The 21,104-nt window shown below is 43.4% G+C and overlaps 1 long non-coding RNA gene across 1 annotated transcript; it reads right to left on the reverse strand.

Annotated features, from left to right (window-relative positions):
* Positions 1-629: 629 nt before the first annotated feature.
* LOC119120559 lies at positions 630-9,259 on the reverse strand. The gene is made up of 3 exons (XR_005097540.1): positions 8,844-9,259; positions 5,075-5,185; positions 630-1,265 (listed from the first exon to the last, which is right to left on the reverse strand). It is a non-coding gene; the product is annotated as an uncharacterized LOC119120559 (long non-coding RNA).
* Between the last annotated feature and the right edge of the window lie 11,845 nt (positions 9,260-21,104).

A 21,104-nucleotide genomic window follows, 5' to 3' on the forward strand; every position in this document is an offset into this window, starting at 1 on the left:
ATCAAGCCTGACATTTAAGTGCAGTAGTGCTCCAAGCGAACGGGAGTGGAGGATATGAGTAGATAGAGATGACAAGGCCCCCTGCGAGGATGACTGCAGTGGAGTGACAAGGGGAGAGCAAACAACAGAAGGTGTCGTCAGGCGAGGGAATGAAAGGCAAAGGAAGGGAAAAGGAGCTTGAAGAAAAACAAAAACTTTCAATCAGTAATTAATCCAAGCAATGCCTTTCATATTCTCGATGTTAATTCCATATTTATCTGACTGAATCTGGTTAAAGGCGCGCTTCACTTATATCGCTTTCTACTGTAATCTCCTGAATCAAGTCCAAATCGTTTGTTTTTAGGATAGTTTTTGATAGTTATTTCTTAGCTATTTTTGATCAGTATTAGCGTACATTTCTTAAAGTAAGCTAAAAGGAGAAGAGAAATGTTCTTGTAAATTCAGTGAATTTGTTAACAGTTCTTGAAATTAGCTAGCTCAATTAAGAAAATATAACGCATTTCCAAGGAAATACTTCTTACGTGGTAGAAGTTTTGGTTTCTTTCTGGTTTGAAGACCTGTTGCAGTCTTTGAGGGCCAATAATTCTAGCCTTGAAAAAATGTTCACCTCTCAGGCAACATAGTTTATGCCCTTAATATTCAAGTGTAAATCTGGACAGTTACTCATTTTGACAGGGATGCAGATCCCACCACCTATGGCAGTGATACACATGCACACGCACACACACACACACACACACACACGCACACACACACACACACACACAGAAACAGTGCCACGAACATCCTGTGGCACTGAAGTCAGACCAGCCACTCGGACATTCACCGAATCAGACGTACAAATCTGCAACAGACGGATGGTGACAAAGAGATTATCACCGTGACAGGAGAAGTCTGTGCAGCTGTGGGTGGTGACGGAATCTACGGCATGGTGGGGGTGGGGAACCTTAGTCTTTGTTCATCGTTACATCGGTTTCATCTATCACAACCAAATCCATGCTTGAAGTTATAGAAACAAGATGAGCCATCTACTGCAAATACATCGGTAGATACACCTGCACAACGTGGGTTCTCCGATTTTTGCCTTCACTCTCCACCATGCAAATTGCTGCAAGTAACAATGATATTATTTCATAGCCCAAGCACGGAAGCACTCACCAGTCAGAGGATAAGTGACATTGTGCAGAAAGTCAATTAATCTTTTCAGTGGGAAGGCCTCCTCACCCTTCCCTCCATCCACCTGGCTTAAAAGCTTCATTTGCCTCCTATGGAGAACAGATACAAACACCATTAGTGAGATGATAGCCGTATGGGGAAAGGAGCATCTCACAGTTGGATGAGCTGAGACACTATAGCCCACCTTCACACACACATCTCAAAAAGTGTCTGTGCAAAAATAGGCGACTACATCTTCCGCGTGGGCGACCTCAAAAAGGTTCTGACTTGATTATAAAAGGTGCGTAACTTTTAAAACGGAAGTCTGCTTGGAAGCTCTCTGAGGGGCGGCAGACAAGGTGGTCTTAAGTTAAGATTTGCAGTCTAGTGCAAAGCTTTTATGAGGGGAGACCATTATTTCAATATCTGAGCCCCCGCTCTCCCCCTTAACCCCCCCCCCCCCCCCAACCTTCCGCATGTGTCACATGCGACCCCAGCTAGATAAATGGTACTCATGTGTGTTTACGTGCACACGTTTGGGCATGTGAAATGCCACTGAGCATACAGGCTCTGCTCAACTGAGCTCGGCTGGCTATCGGAGCACAATTGGGGGTCTCCCAGTGTGAAACAGGTCAACACACATACACACACATAGGAACCAATAAGGAAGTTTGGATGAACACGCATAAAGCCTCCAATATAATCAAAGGCTATATGCAAATCCATTTTTTTGCAGAAGCATAGAAAGATGCTTGAATTGATTGCAGTATTTGTGTGGTTTTTGCTTGACATTTCAATTCCGGACTCCGGAGAAGTTTTTAAGTTGTTCACAAACAATGTATGGGCAAAGGTTTCTGGCGTCCCCGCTGTCGTCAACACAGGGGGCTTTAGTTGGGTTAACAAAGTTGCAGCTGGAAGAAGGTCAAACTGGAGTGGTGGGCAGCGGGGAGCACAAGCAGGCTACGCCGGGCTGGAAAAATCAAGGGCTAGCCCAAAACATGAATGCTACTTCGCAACAAGTGCTTGGAAACTTCAAGGAAAGTTTAAGGCACGGCTCAAAAATTCACACGGATATATTTTGTGCTACGTGTTCAGTGCATACCCAAGATCCTCAAAAATGTGCAATGCAGTAAAAAAAAGTACATAATTCATTATTTCCCACCACTGTGTGGGGAGATTTGATTTGAGGCATGTGCTAGCTGGTTTGCTCTCATGATGTGTAAACAAACATTTTGTCCTAGTTGGACCAAACAAATTTGGCATGATTCCATTGGTGCTGGTGGTGCGTGCGTTTGGGCCACAGCGGTAAACATACAGTACACACGCATATTTTACATGGACTAGGCTGGCATATGTTTGTGTTGCAGCCAGGGGGATAGCATTCTGTTGCTGACACTGGGCCTGTCTGCCTGGTGTGTCCCTTTCTGCACCAGTAGAGCTGGCACAGCCTCCTGCCTCTGCCCAGCCCTCTCGCAAGGCGCCAGCTGGGCGCAACCGGGAGAGGCCCTCCGGAGAGAGGACGCAGGTCAGCTGTGACAGTGGCGCACGTGCATAAGGACGGAGGTTTGCGCCTCACTCTAGAGGTGTTCAGCAAGATTGCAAGATAGATGTCGCAAAAAGACCTATCCCAGCTGATTTAGGGTTGCCATAAAGCGGAATACAACCTGGCCTGATTGTCAGTCAATCACCGAGCTGACATACTTTTTGGAACCCCCGTCTACACATACAAAATACCAGTGGCTTTCTAAATAAGAAAAATAACTTAAAAAAAACCCTAAAAATAAGGATGAACTGAAACTGAACCTTTGCCACTTCGCTATAAAGCTTTATGGGTATTATTGTCTGTCTGGCTAATTGATTAACTAAAAAAAAAAACAGCCAATATAGCAATAAGTTATTTATCATAAATAATACAAAGCATTCATCATCACATTTTGTCCACCAGTTTATTTGTACTGCATCGCTGCAGTAGTTTCTGTGTACACATGGAGATCTAGTTTGATCCTAAAATGATTTTTTTTTTAGATGACTTTCTACCAACGTTTTTGCTAATCACTCACATTCCTAACAATCTGGGATAACAATGGTCACAAACAGCAGCACAGGTGACGGCAGAGAAGCAGGGACTCCCCTCACAATGATTCCATTTATTTCACAGCTTAGCCTGCGATTAATCTCTTTAGTGACAAGAGGGTGAAACAGTAAGTCACAACAAATATCGCAGGCTTCTAATGTTATGGATATGTGCTAACCCTGCTGGCTTTTAGGAGACCACCTGGTCTCTCAGCTCCTCCTTCACTCCTCAATGTTGTCCAAACCCGACAGAAGCCGCGTTGACATTGCAGGGCCTCGGGGCCGCCCTCTAAGCTCAGGAATCAATGGAGAAGGCATTACACCATGAGAGCACAAGGGGCCTGAACACACCCTCAGCACCCTCTCCTCCCGACACAGACACGGTCGCGGGGACCCCACCTTGGCCCTGGCCGTCCATGGACGCCAGCTCTCTGGCTGGGGCGGCCTGGCACAGCTGCACCAGGAGCCGTGCTGTCACGAGCAGTTAGGGTGACAGCCACTCACACTTCATAATGTCCCTCTCACAGGTCAGCGAGCGACAAGCTGGGTCACCTCGCTCCAGCAGGCAGCCTCAGGGGGAACAGAATGCCCCCCACCTCCACCACTATCGCTACTGACCCCCCCACACACACACACATGCACCGCCCTTCAAACCACCCCATCCATATAAGAGGGGGCAGGTGGAGGAGAGAGGTGTGTTGGAGATGCAGGAGTCTCTCAAGGGTCAAGTCTAGGGTGGACACCACAACACCACTGATGGCAGTCAGTCTGGGCTGCTTAGATGGTCCAAGACCTCAGAGGACATAATGATGTAGAACAAGTCTGTATCATACACTAACTGTTTAAATCCATTGAAAGTTGGAAATTGAAACAACGGTGTTAAAAAAAAAAGATGCTGTGCTCAGCAAAAAAAAAAATCTTTTTCCCAGCTCATATGTCTAATAATAAAATACATTGTTGAAGAATGCCAGAACTTCAAAAATCAAAACTCCAGTGACAAACAACTATTTGTGTAAAAGTTCGCAAGCTCGCACGCTCACGGAACGACAAGTTGAGCATGTGATTTGAGGACATGGAAGCTAATTGGACGCAATGGCTGCTTTTGACTTCAGCTGTGAGCGAAAGGCCCTCACACCTCATTCGCGTTATTCAAACAGTCACGCCCTGAGAGCGAGAGCCCCGCTTAATTCAATGAAGGTGCGCACACAGCCACTGAACAATGTGTAGCAATTAATTGCGCCTGCCCTCCCACATCTGGCGCTGCGGTGTGACCCCGCCTCTGCTGCGCCCCCGCGTAGCCCAGGCCACGGCAATTTCACACGTAGAGGACCCCAATGAAACGTGAAGAGGATACAAGGCTTTGTTAAATTGCATTAAAGTGTTTAAAACAGTAGAGTCGTGCCTCCGCTCCCATCTCATTGCAGAGGAAACAAAGCAGGAAGTGAACCCAATCACTTCCACAAAAACGCACACAAGTTGGTGTGTATCATCATGCGCTCAATAATAAAAGTGCACCTCAAGGAGAAAGATGAAATTGATGCCGATATGGGATGACAAATTACATTTACTCTGTTACACCCTTGGGATAAAGTGTCCTTGTCAGATTATAGTTTTAATGCAACATGCTTTTTTACTTTTACTTCAGTGTTTATCGGAAAGAAGAAATTTTACTTTTACTCCATTACAATGAGCAACATTTTAAATGACAGCATTGATAAATGTGAGTATTGTCCTGCTATTTTTCCACATTATTTAAAAATAGTCACATTACTCTAAAATAACCATACTTGTATACTAACTTCTCTAATAACCATACTTGAGTACAAATTCTGGAAAAGATACTCACCTTTGCACCAGAGCAATTGCAGGTTCTCCCGATTCCTGTACAGTTGGAATTACTTTAAGTCTTCATCTTCACTTTCATAGTGGATCACTGAGTGGGTTAGCTTCACTGAATCTGTAAACACAGCAATCGTAACATCAATTACTATCAAACAAATTGTCAATAGCAGTTCTCAGAAAGGGCCCTGAGCACTATTACATTTGTATTCTTGTAACGTTATGACTCAATTCTTGGGATTGTCCAAATTCCTTTTTTTCCCAGTTTAGCAGTATCAGTCATCTGTAGATTATGGACGGCTCACTGGCTTTTCAAAATTTTAGCTACGCACACCCCGAATCATGAACAGCACCACCTCTGTCTCTCGCTCAGTGTGCGCCACTGTGGCCGTCACCCTGCTTCAGGGCTCTGAAGATATTTCGGACATATGTGGGGAATCAATCTAAGAGCACACTGAAGAAAAACATGGAATGTCATTGAGCAATAAGTATGAAGCCTGTCAGAGGTGGAGCTCACAGCACAGCCTGCGGCCGTCCGGGCCCCTCGCAGTGTCCCAGTGGGAGGACTCATCCGATACCCACCCACACAAACACACACACTCACACACACGCAAATGTCTGTCTTCACAAAGACACATCATTGACACAATACGTTCCACATCTGACTGACACGTCCTCTGATCATAACAGAATTATAACACTAGACCTAAAATCAAAACCAAAATGTGTGAACCTTCAGGGTGTGGTCTGCCATTAAAAATATGGGAATGTTGACATTGTCCCAAAAGTGATCCATCCATCCATCCATCCATCCATCCATCCATCCATCCATCCATCCATCCATCCATCCATCCATCCATCCAAAATATTACAATGATTTCTTACTGTTGTGACTGAGGTTCACCGTCAGGGCATAAAGGTAAAATTTGTTTGGTGGCTTTGAAGGGGCAATGAGGAAGGGAGCAGCCCAGCACAGACAGACAAGTGAAGGCAAGCAGAAGCGGGTGCAACAAGATGTCACAATTGATGGGTCATTACACCCAAGTAAGCATGCAACACTAGCTTGCCCCTCATCATATTCTCTCTTGTTTTGTTTAAGCACTCTAACAAGGGACAACTACATTTCTCACTATCCTCACCCTAATTGGTGAACTTACGCTCACTCACACAAACATGTTTAGGTCCTATAATGAGGTTGGCTGTTGCACATCACATCAGGGCATAAACCGGCACAAATCAGGTAAATCTAGTTAGAAGTGCTCACACTTTACAGCACATGCATGCGGGATTCGTCTCACAGTTGCGCCCCATCCTGTTGCTCATTATCATGACTGCAAGGCTGCATCTGCATGAGGGCATCGAGGCCCCGCAATTGATGGCACATCAGCCGGTCCGGGATGTGAGCTCAAAAAGCGACACTAATCTACAAATCCCAGTGGTGTGAGAGTTTGATGGTAAAGCTCAACCATTAGTTGCTTTAAGCTCACATATTAGCTGGCGACAACACACACAGTGTCCTTCCTGGAGATGAGTCAATTGGATTGAGGGGTGCATGCAGTGAGATGGTAAAATATGCTTAGAACTTCTGATGCATTACTTTAAAAAAATGCGCAGTTGTGCATATATCAGGGAGATAATAAGATGTTTGAGATAGAAGAGCATTGGTGGGTGCGGTGATGGGGAATATGACACAAAGAGGGGGAGGATTTGATTTCAAAAGTGAAGTCAACATTTGATACAAAATTAGAACTGGAAGAACTGCTCCTCTGTGAAGTGAAAGTTTTTTTTGTAGAAGTCTCTGTAACTAGAGTGATGTTTTTGTGATTATGTAATTGACACCTAATGATTAGTTTGACTTCCTCAAAATTGAGGGGGTTCTGGGTTCAAATATCAGGTTAGGCCATGTAACACGCAGTAAGAACTGTAAAGAAATTAAATCGGTTTTCGCATATATTTTTGGATTCACTTCAATGGACATTGTTCTGCTCTATATGGGGTATATGCAACCCGGGGCAATATAACAGCGACACACGGAAGATATACTGAGCATGTATTTGGTCTCATTTCCTCAATAAGTTGCTGTGATGTTAGTCACTCTAAACAGAGGATAAAGAATACCTGCCTGTGACTGGTGATATACATTCTGTCTACATGTGTTGCTCCAGCATTTGTGTTGAACTATCTGTTGCGTCAACGGTTGTAATACTGCGACAGAGATGTCATTTGTTAGTCCTTCATTCAGTTGGTTTGAATACACAGTATAATTCTCACATTTTAAATTTAGTTTGACAGTAAATGTCAAGACAGCACAATGAAAAAGTTTTAAGCAACTGTTTGATTTGTTGTTTTTGTCACAGTTGTCATTTTGACGTAAGCCAAAAGCAACCTTGACCAAGATCTGCACTGCACTGCTTGTGTCCCCCGCCTCACACACACACACCTTGTTTTCCATATAAAAGAGAGTATGTGCTAACAAGCAAATGTTTTGTCGCACAAAGTAAACCCATCAGTGCATGCAATCTGCAACAATTGGAATAGAAACATTGTCATCCAGGCGTGAGCATCTCCATCAATGAAATAAAGCAACCTATTTTAATGTTGTCAGGAGCGTAACCCAGAGGGAGTTCACATCAGCTTCCATGTGCACATTTAGACCAGCGAGTGGAACTAAAACCTGGCCCGCCAACCGACGCGCTTTGCCTCCATCGGTAGCGGCACTAACAACCAAATTAGCCATGCGCACGCAGGCGTCATCGTGCAGAGCTGATATCGGTGAGCTCCGGGGCCCAGTAAGCGGCCCCGGGTTCGTCGTGGTCCAATGGACCGCTGAATTAAGACACAACTATGAGCCATCACGCAGCCTGGACTCCACGGTGTGAAATTAGACTTGGGTGTGAAAGTGGAAAAAAACCAAATAGGCGTGAGGTTGAATGGCGCTATCCAGATTCCTCGCCTGTCCCATTCGAGCACCTCAACACTGTCAAAGTGAATAAAGAAGAAAATTGTTCATGTTCACATTTGTGTCGCTTTCTCGCTCATGACTAATGTGCCATCTTTGACTCGGTTTGTTGAAATACTCTTTGCTTTAATCCAAAACTGAATTATTGAAAGCATACACATGTGTCAGGAAGGATAGGCTCAACAGAGAAGTGCTTTGACAATGACAAAGGAAATCAAGTTTTTGACTAAAGTTGTTTTAAACCATGGCAGTTGAAAAATAGCTTTCACTTGTTTTTTTAGATGCTGGTTTGCTTCTTGAACATTTTGTCTCAAGACACTTTACACATCACTTTTAAAAGACTAACTAAGCCCCAACTGTTAATAAAAAGATAATTGGGGAGCAGGAGGGGTGGATGAATACCAAATTTCTAGAAATATTTGTTGAAATCGTTGGTCTTTTTTTTTTGGTTAACCAAACAGCAGTAAAGGTGCATGAATTAAATTTAGCTCAGGATAAATAGAATCAAAAAGTTTTTGTTCGCCATATTAACAGCGCATCCACACTTTGCAGAGTCTGCTTCCATGTTGACTGCTGAGAGCCTCCTATGCATAGAAACCATACCAGCACTACTTGATCCATCAAACACACACGCACGACCCCCCCAACCCTCTCTCTCACACACACACACACACACACACACACACACACACACACACACACACACACACACAGACAATGGGAGCACTTTACACAGAGACACATGCATGAAGTAGCAACTCAAAGGAACAACACAAGCAAGACACAAATATACATCTACTTCCTGTTTTCATACTACCTTAACTTGTAGCTCATCTGAAGGTGGAGATTCCAGTAGCACGATGACGACACATTCAATGTGCAGGGTTTGATAGAGTCAACTTGTTCTGGCAGAGAGGAGCAGGTCTGCATCTCTCTTGCAACACCAGGCCTAGTTATACTCAGCCTGTTTGAGGTACACTGATTACACACTGATATTACACACACACGCACACACTTAAACACGCACACAGTACCTTCACTGCAGGGTATGTGTAAACTCACCATGCAGAATCAGGTCGCTGCATTAAACACAAGCATATGCTAGCAAGAAGTCTTGCTATGATCTTGCACACAGTCCTCCACAAGACTGGGCTTCAGTACGCTACACTAGTCGGTGTGTTCCACTGCATTACATTGGGCAGGGCAGGCTCGTTCATTCCACTCGTGTGTTGCCCCCTGTGTGTGTGTGTGTGTGTGTGTGTGTGTGTGTGTGTGTGTGTGTGTGTGTGTGTATATGTGTCCGTGTGTATAACGACAAGTGCAGGCCCCTGCGAGAAGTCTGCTAGGCTAACGTCGAGGCCTCCTGCAGTCATTGGTGTGAGAGCCCATTTTCACAGTTCACAGCCGACCTGCTAATGGCTGATCATTCATTCACGCTCCGTGTTGATTGTGCAGGCGGGGGGTTGGCCAATCGTACATTTCCGTAATGTGCCGTACATAGGGGGATAATCGGTGAGGGCAATAAGCATGCTAATGATTCATTGGCCAAGAAAATTGAGGTATGGTGTTCTGCAAATGGTTGAAGAGTTGCTAGGTTGGCTTTGAGCTCCATGGTATTATGTACTTTTTTTGAGAGAGAAAAAAAAAATGCATCTATTCGTCAGTCCGTCATCTATCAGGGTTAAGTTAATTTTGGCCCCTTTGCTCGACAATGTAATAGCAAAATGGGTACTTATTTAAAATGATTGTTAATTCTTGGTGCACTAGACCGAGTGCAATAAAGGCAAACAACTCTCTTTACATATAGAGGCAGCTTGCCTCAGGCACTATGCGGCCGCAAACATTGAGAGCACATGTGACTGCATGTGATTAGCAGCCCAATGATGATAAAAAAATAAACTTGCGTGTGGTGAAATGCAAACTTGTCTTGTTTGAGCCAAGGGCTGTCAGGCATGCCGCTGATGTGAAACATGTTGCATCTGTCTCGCTCACAGGTTTTTCACAGCACATTAAGAGAACCTTGTAGAATCACTCTTTGAGATCACACTGCATTTTCTGTGTGACTACACATCTTTAGCCCATGGAGGAGCTCGACGCCGCTGCACTGTCCATCTGGATATGCCGCCTCGCCCTGCAAAGTTCACTTTGGCCAAACATGACAAACTTCCTCAACTAGATTGGATTAGTCTGAGAGGGAGCGTGCGGCTTGCGACTAAGTGCTCTCCAGGCTAAAAAGAGAGTAGTAGAGTGCCAAGGAAGCATAATTAATGTCCTTAATTGGGCCTTTCATTACAGTGGAGACTGATAGTCCACTCATAGTGGCTGCAGGGCCATGTGCTGATAATGACGTGTAGCTAATCATACGCTTGCTGGCCTTTTCTACATGTTCCTCCTCTGCAGTGGGTCCCAACCACTTTTAAAACAACTCCCATTATATTGGATGAAAGTTAAGCCTTGATTGATGTATGACAGATTTAAACCTTGGTCAGGGGTATTTCTAACTCCCACTATGTTTTACTTCAGCATTGTCCCGTTGACATTATATGGGCACTGAAGTGGAAATCTGTGATTTTTTCCTCCAATCATTTTTAGCCTATTTCCAGTAAATCCATGTGTGTGAGCTAGTATCGAGATTAAATTTGTGCCTCTATCAAAATCAGGATCTATTTGGTCTTTTTTACGAGCAGTAGTATCACTCAATAGATTACAAAAACATTTATATATATTGTATAGATGCATTTAAGAATCAACCCTCTCTTTAGAAACACTTCAGCTATGTGCATGCGTTTATACGCCATTATCATACCACAAAGTTACATAATTACAAAAACAACAAACAATTATATGAACACACATCTAAATTCCTAGCCAACCATCTCCCCACACTCTATTTTAGAATAAATATGATAAATTAATTGAGATTTGATACTGAAAATTAGGCGGGGAAAACATAATATTTGGTTAATTATGAAATTTTGTGCTTGCTCGACCATTCGTTTTAGTACAGTGACGAATCTTACCAGCAGGGGACAGTAATGTACCGCTGACAGCCTTTCCAAGAATTTAAATAGTCCACATTAATTTATTCATCACATGAAAACACGTGCCTTTATGAAATCTCTACATAGTTTGTGGGTTATAAAATTTTTGAGGGCGTTCATTGTATAAATGGTAAATAAATCCAGAAATGAAAAATTATGTGTGCTCTGGGTATCCCATTAAATTGCTGACTGACGAGGGTCACCAACTCCAGGAAAACAATGAGATGGAGGGCTCTTTTGTTTTATGTAATTATAGGCTAATGAAGTCAGGTTGGATTAATTGGCGGTGATACACAAAGGTAGACAGACTTGACCTAGTCAATGTTCGACTTAATGAGTATTTGTGTGTGGTTGTGTGTGGTGTGTGTGTGTTTGGGGGGGGGGGGGGGGGGGGGGGGGATATAGAGTCCTCTCATTTAATAGCTTTAGTTGTAAATTAAATCCATGTTACAATTATATAGACACAATTATTTTGAATATTTGCAGAAAGTAATTGGTCATTGATCATGTTTTCTTTTAATTGGAGGGCAGTTCGAATTATAAATGTAACAAGCTAAACTTTCACTTACAATAGAATAGGTAAGAAAGACCACTATGTTCCTTGGCTTACACACTCACATTGATGGAGTCGTAGCCAACATGAGGGAGAGACTGACACACTTTCCTCGTTTTCCCTCGGGCAATGAGCTAATTAAAGAGGGTCCCTGGTTTTATTTGCTGTCAGCTCTCGGCCCTTGTGTGTATGTGTGTGTGTGTGTGTGTGCGCGTGAGTGTGTGTCTCAGACTGATCCCAATCACACCAGTTTAGTTAGGGCCTTGTCATTTTGCCCACATTCTGCCAGGGGCACAATGATGGAGCTAATGCTGACCATTGCCCAATCTACAGCTAAACAGAACTCTTGGTTGAGTATCACTACAGACATGCAGAGAGGTGCTGGGGGTTAAGTTATCAGTGAGTGTTTTCTTACAAACCCATCTAAAAAAATAAATGGTTTTACACAAATGAACCCAGGGACAACTTTTAAACCTACTTGGGTGTGAGTCTGAATGCGATGGGTTAATTCTCGACCATTGCCAGTTACAAGGGTGGGTGGGTGGAGGGGGCGGTTGGCTGTTCCCAGTTGTGCAATCCGATATATCATAAATATGGATTATTTTTTCTTCAACCTCTTGGAAAAAAAATTATTTAATTGAGTTTTGCAAGTTACTAATTCATGGCAGAAAATGTTTACAAGAAAACATGGAATTTCAACAGCGGCATGTAGATTTTTTCAAACCCATCCTGTTTGTATGGAAAATGAACATTATGTAAGGGGGTTAAACCACTTACAGTAAATTTCCATTATGTGTTGACAGGGGATGGTCATTTGTAGGTGGACAGCCCCCCCCCACACACATACACACCAACTACACACTGCTGTTGATCAAACAGAAGCTGCAGTCAGCCACTAGCTACAAGCTGATTCAAACAGTACCTCAGCAGGTTCCTCTTTGCAGGGTTCCACTCACAGCTCCATTTGTTGGTGACAGCGTCGCTGCGAAGGTGACACACCACAGCGACAGGAGCGGCCCACCCTCCATACTCAACATCAACATCCACTCTCCCGATGGTGGCACCCCGGTGGGCCCCCCGTGGTTTTGAGCACGTCATTCTCAGGGAACCCCAGGCACACTCTGCCACATGTGACGGCAGTCAGAGAAGAGGCGGCTGAGTGATGGATGGATGGACATGTAAAGGAGGCTTTTACTGAGGAGGACTCTCATTATGTGTTGTGTCTGCTGCTAGCTCTCGTGCTAGAGTTGATTCTCCGAGTGACCCGGAAAGCGAGGCGTGGCCCGCACAGCTGTGTGTGTAATTAATGCACACAACAAGAGGTGTGTGCGTGTGGATGCACGCAGGGCCTTACCAGCTTATTACAACTAAACGGCGAGCTACGGGAGAGGGCGCCGGGCAATTTCCCACCAGGCCTCGTCAGGAACAGCGGGGGAGGAGAGCCCCGCCGCATCAGCTCATATTTGGACCTGCGACGAAAATTACCGTCATTAAACAGTAAAGTGAGCGAATTGAGAGGAAGAGGGAGCCCAAAAAAAGAGAGACAAAGAGACAGTGGGAGAGAACAGGAGGAACACACTAAAAATGAAGCTCTCTCATACGGAACGGAGCAGCGGATGTGATTACATGGGAGTGAACTCGGGACTCAAAGACAGAGATGGGAAGGAGTCAGGGGTCTCTCACTGGCCACTTCATTAGGGACAACAGCCTTTACACACCCGCACAATATAATAAGAGTTTACATAAAGCCATAAAGCCTCAAGCAAAGAGAAGCAGATTCCTGCTGGTCAAATTCTAACATTCCCGTTGGAGTTGATATCCAGAGAATATGATAGATAGAGACGCCGCAGTGTTGCTCAGAGCTAAGTCCAAGCCTCTCGAGTCTTTTCACCATTACACTGACGTGCAAATGTTTGAGGGGAACATGTGAACAAAGCTCAAGGAGTCTTCCCTGAAATGATGTAAAATCACATTCCATGGTTTGCTTGACAGCTCCACTAGGCCTGTAGCACTTCTTCTGTCCCCATTCTTTTTTCTCATTCCCACACAGGGAGACTTGCCCTCCCCACCCCATCCCATGCAAGTATCCCTGCACACGTCAGCATGCACATCTCTTACGTCCATTTCTACCACTTTGAGTCCCAAAGCTTCGTTCTTCCTCTCGTCCTGAAGCTCTCAGGTGAGAGGGAGGAAAAAAAAGCATCACATGGAAACATTCGGAAAACCGAGGAGGCGGCCTGGGCGCATATGGAAACTGAATATTTTTTTCACCTGGCTTCTGATGAGAGGAAGAAGAGATTAAATAAAACACAAAGACACACACACACACATAAACCCAGGAGAGACTGTCAGATGCATGGCTGCATTTATGTTTTTTCAAGGAGCCAGGCACGACGCATAGCAACCGCATCCTTTTGAGAACATGTTTCTTTACAACACACACACATATACAAGTATACACAGATGCGCTCCTGGTGATGAAGAGTGAAGAGAGGGAGGCTGTGCATGGATGACCCAGTTGGGCTTGTGCCAGTTCTGGAAGAGCCTGGAGCCAAAGCGTTAGACCTGGAGACACACACACACGCACACATGCACAAACGCCATCTGGTCCCGTGCCTTTTAATAACTGAAACAAGGCACAAGATGTAGGCAGCATGGTGCACGGTTTCCCATCAAGCCTGGCAGCAGCAGCAGCAGCAGCAGAGCGGTAAGTAAAGATGGCGGCCATAGCCCAGAGATGAGTAAATACAGCAGCACACAGGTGCACAGAGGTGAACACGTGGCCTTTGCCGGCATTTGTTGAAGGGGATTTTGTGGTTTCAGCATGCGGCCTAAAGTTGAGGAAAGAAGTTGCTGCTTCGCATACCCACCCGGCTTTTTATTTGGCATATTTTTTCTTACTTGTGCGTCTTCCTCCCCCGCTGCGTACAGGAGCCAGTCTGACTTTTGATCCTGGCATCTGCGTCTTGCAGGAATGCCTGCGCACTCCCTCTGCCCTCTGATGTAGCTCCAGGAACTAATGGAATGTGAAAGAGACAGACGGGCTTCTCGAGCTGAAAAACACTGCCCTCTCCCCCATACACGTGTGTCCATACCAAAAGCATAGTTCTGTATGTCGGACACACTGTCTGCTTCAATCTGGCCATCTCCATAGCATCCTGAGGTAAAAAAAAAAAAAAAGAAAGCAAACTAGAACAGCTCTGAGTACAGCATGGACTTCTTTTAAAGTTAAACTGATAATCAAAGTGGGTTTTTTTTTGGGAGGGGTTGGCGCAAAAGTTTCTATTGAAGTTGTGTTGTGCAAAATGGGGCATACTATTTCCATGAAAATTAATAAAGACTTGCCCATACATTAAAGGGCTACTTCCTGGTTTGTGTTGCATGACATTGGACTATAATATAGTATGTTTTTAGATATTAGTGGCGACTTTATCCCAATTTCTACCTAAATGAAACGGGTTTGGCTCGTGCTACACCTCCGTAAATCAATTCCGTAAGTTTTGTGTTAGCCTAGCAAACAATCGAACAATGCCTGTTGTCATTTCATACTTGCTGGTGGTAAAAACAAAGCAAAAGAATGGAACAATATTAGTGAAGGATCATAATTGAGCATTTCAAAATTATACATAGCACAATTTTAGATTGGCTAACCTTTGAACTCCAGTGTGCGGGTTAATCCCACAACTTCTTCTCTCTCTCTCACTCTGTGCAAAGAGTCTAAGGGTCTAAAAGGGGTGTTTACAATTCACTAATCTGACTTCAAAACCAGCTTAACTCCAGGAGACATCAAAGGTGTGCGCGTGATGGCCCCACTGATCCCAGTAAGGGGGGGATGTATGATAGACTGGAAACATTCGGAAAACTGAGGAGGCAGCCTGGGCGCATACGGAAACGGAATATTTTTTAGATCTTGTGATGGCTGTCTGGGAGAAGCATCTATTGCAGACCTATAAGGCTTAAAACGAGTTTAGTGAGGAAAGGATCTTCTTTTGGTTCAATCATGCCTGTAAACGAATCAATAAAATCCCATTTGTTCATTAGCTTTGCAATCTATGTGACAAACAGCGTCGCTTTGCAATTCTTATATCAAAAGCGCTCATCATGAAGAGGCAGTTAATTGGCCCCGCTTGTCATGCACATATTCATTAGGAATTTAAAGCTGACTTTTGCAATACAGTTGCAGGGAGTGGACAGCGAGGCCTTTGTCCTGCTGAGGCTAATGATGAAGAGCTCATTTGAACAAGACTCGCACAAATGCACTCGCAGGGGGAAATGCAGGCGAGGTAAAATTAGCTCGTAATAAATGAACATTGTGGGAATACATTTGGCATAAAAATTGTCATCCAAAGGTCACGGTTCATTGAATTACCATGAAAGAGTTTGACAAAATATATTTGGTGCTCACTGAGGTGTGTGAAGCTGGCTTTGTGGAGTAAAATGTATAAATAACTGTAATAACTAAAGCCGTGTTTCGAGGACTTATTAATATGGGATAGAAGGGAGATGCACATTCTGCAGGGACATTATCAAGGAGCCGGCTCTATTAACAGATGTATTTTTCCTCCTCTATGAACATGTAGAAATAACGCAAATTATAATAAATTGCCAAGTAATGAATAGTTGATCCCCTCCTCCCCCCCAAAAATGAGGACAGCGTGATGCAGAAGAGACGGAACGAAAGCTATATCCGATGGGTGGGCTGAATACCTCGCCATGCAAAGTTCTTTTGTGATCTCAAGTTTGTCCCACATTTCTATTGAGCTAGCAGGGACAGACATGCCAGAGCGCCCTGAGCAAACATCTGCTCACACATGTACACATATGTGGAAACATACACGGGCTGACATACATGACCCGCTGGAGCCCAAACGCTTACAAAACAATGCCAGGAGAAGGAGGGGGAAAAAAAGAGAGAATAAGTGCATATTTGCGTATTTCGAGGAGGAAGACAAGGAATGAGGCAATGTGTGTGTGTGTGTGTGTGTGTGTGTGTGTGTGTGTGTGTGTGTGTGTGTGTGTGTGTGTGTGTGTGTGTGTGTGTGTGTGTGTGTGTGTGTCCGTCCGTGTGTATCTCGACATGAGAGAAGAGCGACCCGGGTGGACAGACACTGATTCCCCCAGGTGCATGTTGGGTAAGTCTTCAATAATCCGGAGTGACAAGCAACAGAAGGAGCCGATTTCTCCTCATGTCATATCCTCTTTCTCTTCTCGCTTCTCGCTTCTTGTCAACAGGACTTTAAACTGGTGTTGCTTAAATTGAACGCTAGGGTCAACGGAGGACTTTGTTACAACCAACCAACGCTTGTCTGATTTTTCTGCATGTGTTAGCCCACGGAGATTTTGGCGCGCAGTGGACGGGCATGTGAGATCGAGTTCAATGCTTACGATTAAAGGAATCGTGTCTTATCGAGAGGGTTTGAAATTGAGCTAATACAGGTGAAATATGCTTGTCGTAAGGAATAATTGTTTTTTTTCAAGTGATTAAAAATGGCAGTTATTCATTCTACCCAACAATCCCAGAAAAGAGGTTAGCACGCCACCTGTTTATGCTTATGCAAAAGTATGGGTTGATTGCACGATAGTATGAATTTTAGAAAGTTCAGGTTCAAGCCATCATGTTATCAATCCAGCCATTTTATATTGCCACAGTTACTGACAACATCTGCTTGGTTTTCACTGAAAACACTTTTATCAATGTGTGTTTTACGCCAGGATGACTAAATGGATTAATGAAATCCTCTCAAAGAACGAACTTCACTGTTTGCATCGACCATTCAGAGTAATACTTAATATACGGTTGGGGGCCTCATTTATCTGCAGGTTGAAGCACCTGTGGCTAAAGCCAAACTGTGACTGGGTTTTTAATTTTTGGACCTGGACCAGGTCCACTCCACGAACACAACATTAATCAGGTCCCGTGTTTTCATTATTGCTGGTACATACAATTTATTTTTTCGAAACACAAACGATTGGGTTCGATTCTCTTTTAAAGCTTCATTCTTTCCACACATCCTTGTTTTGTTTTTTCCTCAGTGAGCCCCCTACAGGTGTAAGGAGTAACATACTGATAAAGCACAACTGTGCACTCAAATGGATTTGTGCGTTAACAAGTATAAGATGATTAAATGTGGGTAGCATGTTGACATGTTATATTGAGATGGTCTGAATCTGAGATGAATGTAATTGTAATAGACTGCTATTATTTTGGGCTCCCCACAGGATGTATGATTACTTTAAGCCTAATGATAAAGTTCAAAAGAACAGAGTGGCGATTAAATGCATGCATATAAAGCCATCCATCCATCCATTCATTTTCTATACCGCAATACGGTAAATGTGCAAATATACCAAAGCAGCCATTTCATTGTGATACATTGCACACCATTATTTGAAAATAATGTATGGTTCACCAATTCTATAACAAAGGGGATGTGGGGTTGTCATGGTAATGAAAGCGACATTGTTACACAAATTTACTTCTATTTTTGAAATAGCGATCACATGTTGTTTTAATTTGATTCCAGTGTTTTTTTTTTGTTTTTTTTTATAGAAAGTCTCCAATGGGGAGAAAGCCCCTGGACATCTCCACTAATCACTCTTCTCCCTTATAAATGATAATAGAGAGGAGGAAACGAGACACAAACCAGCTAGCCAAACAAGCTCCCTCAGGCCTTTAGCCAAATTAAATCCCAATTAAATGTTCACGTTTCGTTCCTGAGGTGTGTGTGTGAATGTGCGTTTCTTTGTACGTTTGCATGCGTGTGCGTCATCACACAACCAGCTCTTTACTTTAAATGGCTAAGGTCATCGACTGTCGCAGTCACTGTATGTTATTGTTGCGATTAGTGTGTCTGATTTTGTTTTGACTTTTATTGTTCCAATTGGAGAAGCAGCTGACCTTTGATTGTAAGACAAATATGGAGGATCACGTCACTATCGTTATTGTTATCGTCATCGTCATTGTCACGAGAACCTCAATACGCAAATCATGAATCCACTGTGACAATTGGAAAAATACTAACTTTTTTTTTAGTATGCTGCTGCTTCATGCATTAAACTGGAATTGGTGCATATTATGGCTTTAATTGGCATACAATCTAAAACAAACAGCTTTTATTTGACAGGCACTAGTTTAGAAAAATACTACTTATATAAGGCCAATGAATAAGTGCATCTATATAAAGGGCTGACGCTAATAAAAACACCTATAAATGCTGAAAATAATTAATCCAACACTGCACGATTATGCGACTGTGTACAATAAACTGAAAACGGCCCTACATCTTATCTAAAACACATCATGTCAAAATTGTAGTATTTTAAAAAGAAACAAACAGGTTTCAATATCAGGATGTATGAACTTCTGAATTATTTGAATTATCTCATTTCACACTGCATATAAAGACTCATTTGTAAATACTGTACATTGTATGTAAATCATTAAACACACTGCTAAACGGGGTCACAATGTGCAGCACAATTCCCATAAGTCTATTAAGGTTGTAGGTAAGTCCATAAACCATACACACGTACACAGCAGATGGCCACTTTGTTCCCATGCACCCCCTCACCTCCTCCTGCGTTAGAGTCCATGTGGCAGCAGGTCGAGACGGGTCCCACCTGAACGAGGCCTTTCTGGTTCACAGGTGAGTCCTCGCTTGGCCTCGGCAATTTCCAGTCTTTAAAGTCCAGTCCCGCGGTTCGGTCCCTGTGAAAGCACATGAGAGCAGCATGTGCTGGCTTGCTTCTGCTGGGCCAGCTGGGAATGTGGTGGATGATGTCCCACCTGGTGTAAGCACAATAGAGCTTTTTGACAAGGTCGACATAGATGTAATTTGTGCTATAGTTGTGATAATGACTCTGCATGTGTGTGTGTGTGCTGATTCTGTAGTGAACTGGACTTCAAGACTTGTCAACTTAGTCCCTACCCTTCCTCCTCATGCCTCTAGGTGGAAGTATTGTCACATGTACCTCTGCAGCTGCTTCGAAATGTTGTTTTTAATCTATTTGTCGTCTTTAAAGATGTGGGGGGTTTTTTTGTGTAAAAGAAAGAATATAAATCTAATACAAAAAATATTAACTTGATTTCTTTTACATAAATTACATTTCAGATTACAGTACAAGGATAAAGCATTTTTGTCGGTTTGATGGAAAATGATTTAAAATGGAAGATTATTCAATCTTAAAGTGCAAAAGTAATGTTTTGTGAAATTTCATATTATATATCAAATGCATTATTAAATTACACAGTACATCAAATATATTCTATATCAAAACTGTTTAAGATGTAAAGATGTGAAAAGAAAATGCCCAAATTGCTATAATCCACATGCATTTTATGTACAGTGACTGGCTATCATTGGCAATGTTTTCCCTATTGAAGTTAAATAATGATAATAAAGTTTTCAATTGACAATATGTTACATATATCATTAGCGCAGAACTGCATTCCTCCTTAGCTGTTTCTCATAGGTCACCTGAGCTAGCTACCCAGATGGCCAAAATATTAGAAAGCACTCAATTTTATATCGCTGCAAACTTCAATTTGAAACATATTTAAAAATATAGAGACATATATTCTATAGAATTCATAGGTGTGTTTTTGGCTGACAAGCACGTTAAGAACATCAGTGCTTTTCGTTTGGGCTTGTTGGGAGCTTTGCGTGCAGAGTGGAACTTGTTCCAACACTGAAAAGCTGGCTAGGTTGGTGAGGTGGAGGGTGTTTGAAATGAGGGAGGGATGCAATAATAGCCACATGATGTGCACTGTACAAGTGAGAGGAACAACAATTAGACTCATTGTTGCATCCTGGAGCTGCAGGAACATGGGCACTTGACTGCTGTGGAGAAACATGCTCACATTCACAGAAAGAGCAGCTCACGCCATATGTGCAGCAGATCCTTAATAGCTAACAGGGCCTGATATGTAAGTCGTCCTTAAAACTGTATTTTTTATATTGAAGGACTCCCTGTTGAGCTTCTTTTCTTTTTTTTTTTTTTACTTCAAGCTATCATGGCTGCAACTGGTGTGACAAGGTAACACTGCACCATGTCAGCACGCGCACCGATTGTCTTATCTGCCCATTTATCACAGTTGAATTGGAACCAGCCTTGCCTGAAACCTGATTCAGACTTTGCTCGGGCGGTTCGAAACGCACGACGCCGCTACAGAGTTCACCGGTGGGTGCGAGAGCTTGGTTCCGCGGCAAATGTATTCAGGTAATAATGACAAATGCCACGGTGACATGCCAAGGTGCTGCCATATTAGCCTACATGCGCTACATCTTGTTCTCATGCTGTCTCAGCAAAGTGACACCAAATTACCACCCCCCTCATCCGGAAGAGTGTAAGTTCCTCCGGCTTCAAATAGCCTCAAATGAGATCTCGCATGATGGCAAAAGCTAAAAAATGCATTAGAGTGCAAGACGTGGCAGGCTCCATGAGGCTGTCCACGTAAGCTGTTTGCACACAAGCCAGCGCTGAT

Source organism: Syngnathus acus, chromosome 3 (genome assembly GCF_901709675.1).
Source record: "Syngnathus acus chromosome 3, fSynAcu1.2, whole genome shotgun sequence".
NCBI lineage: Eukaryota > Metazoa > Chordata > Actinopteri > Syngnathiformes > Syngnathidae > Syngnathus > Syngnathus acus.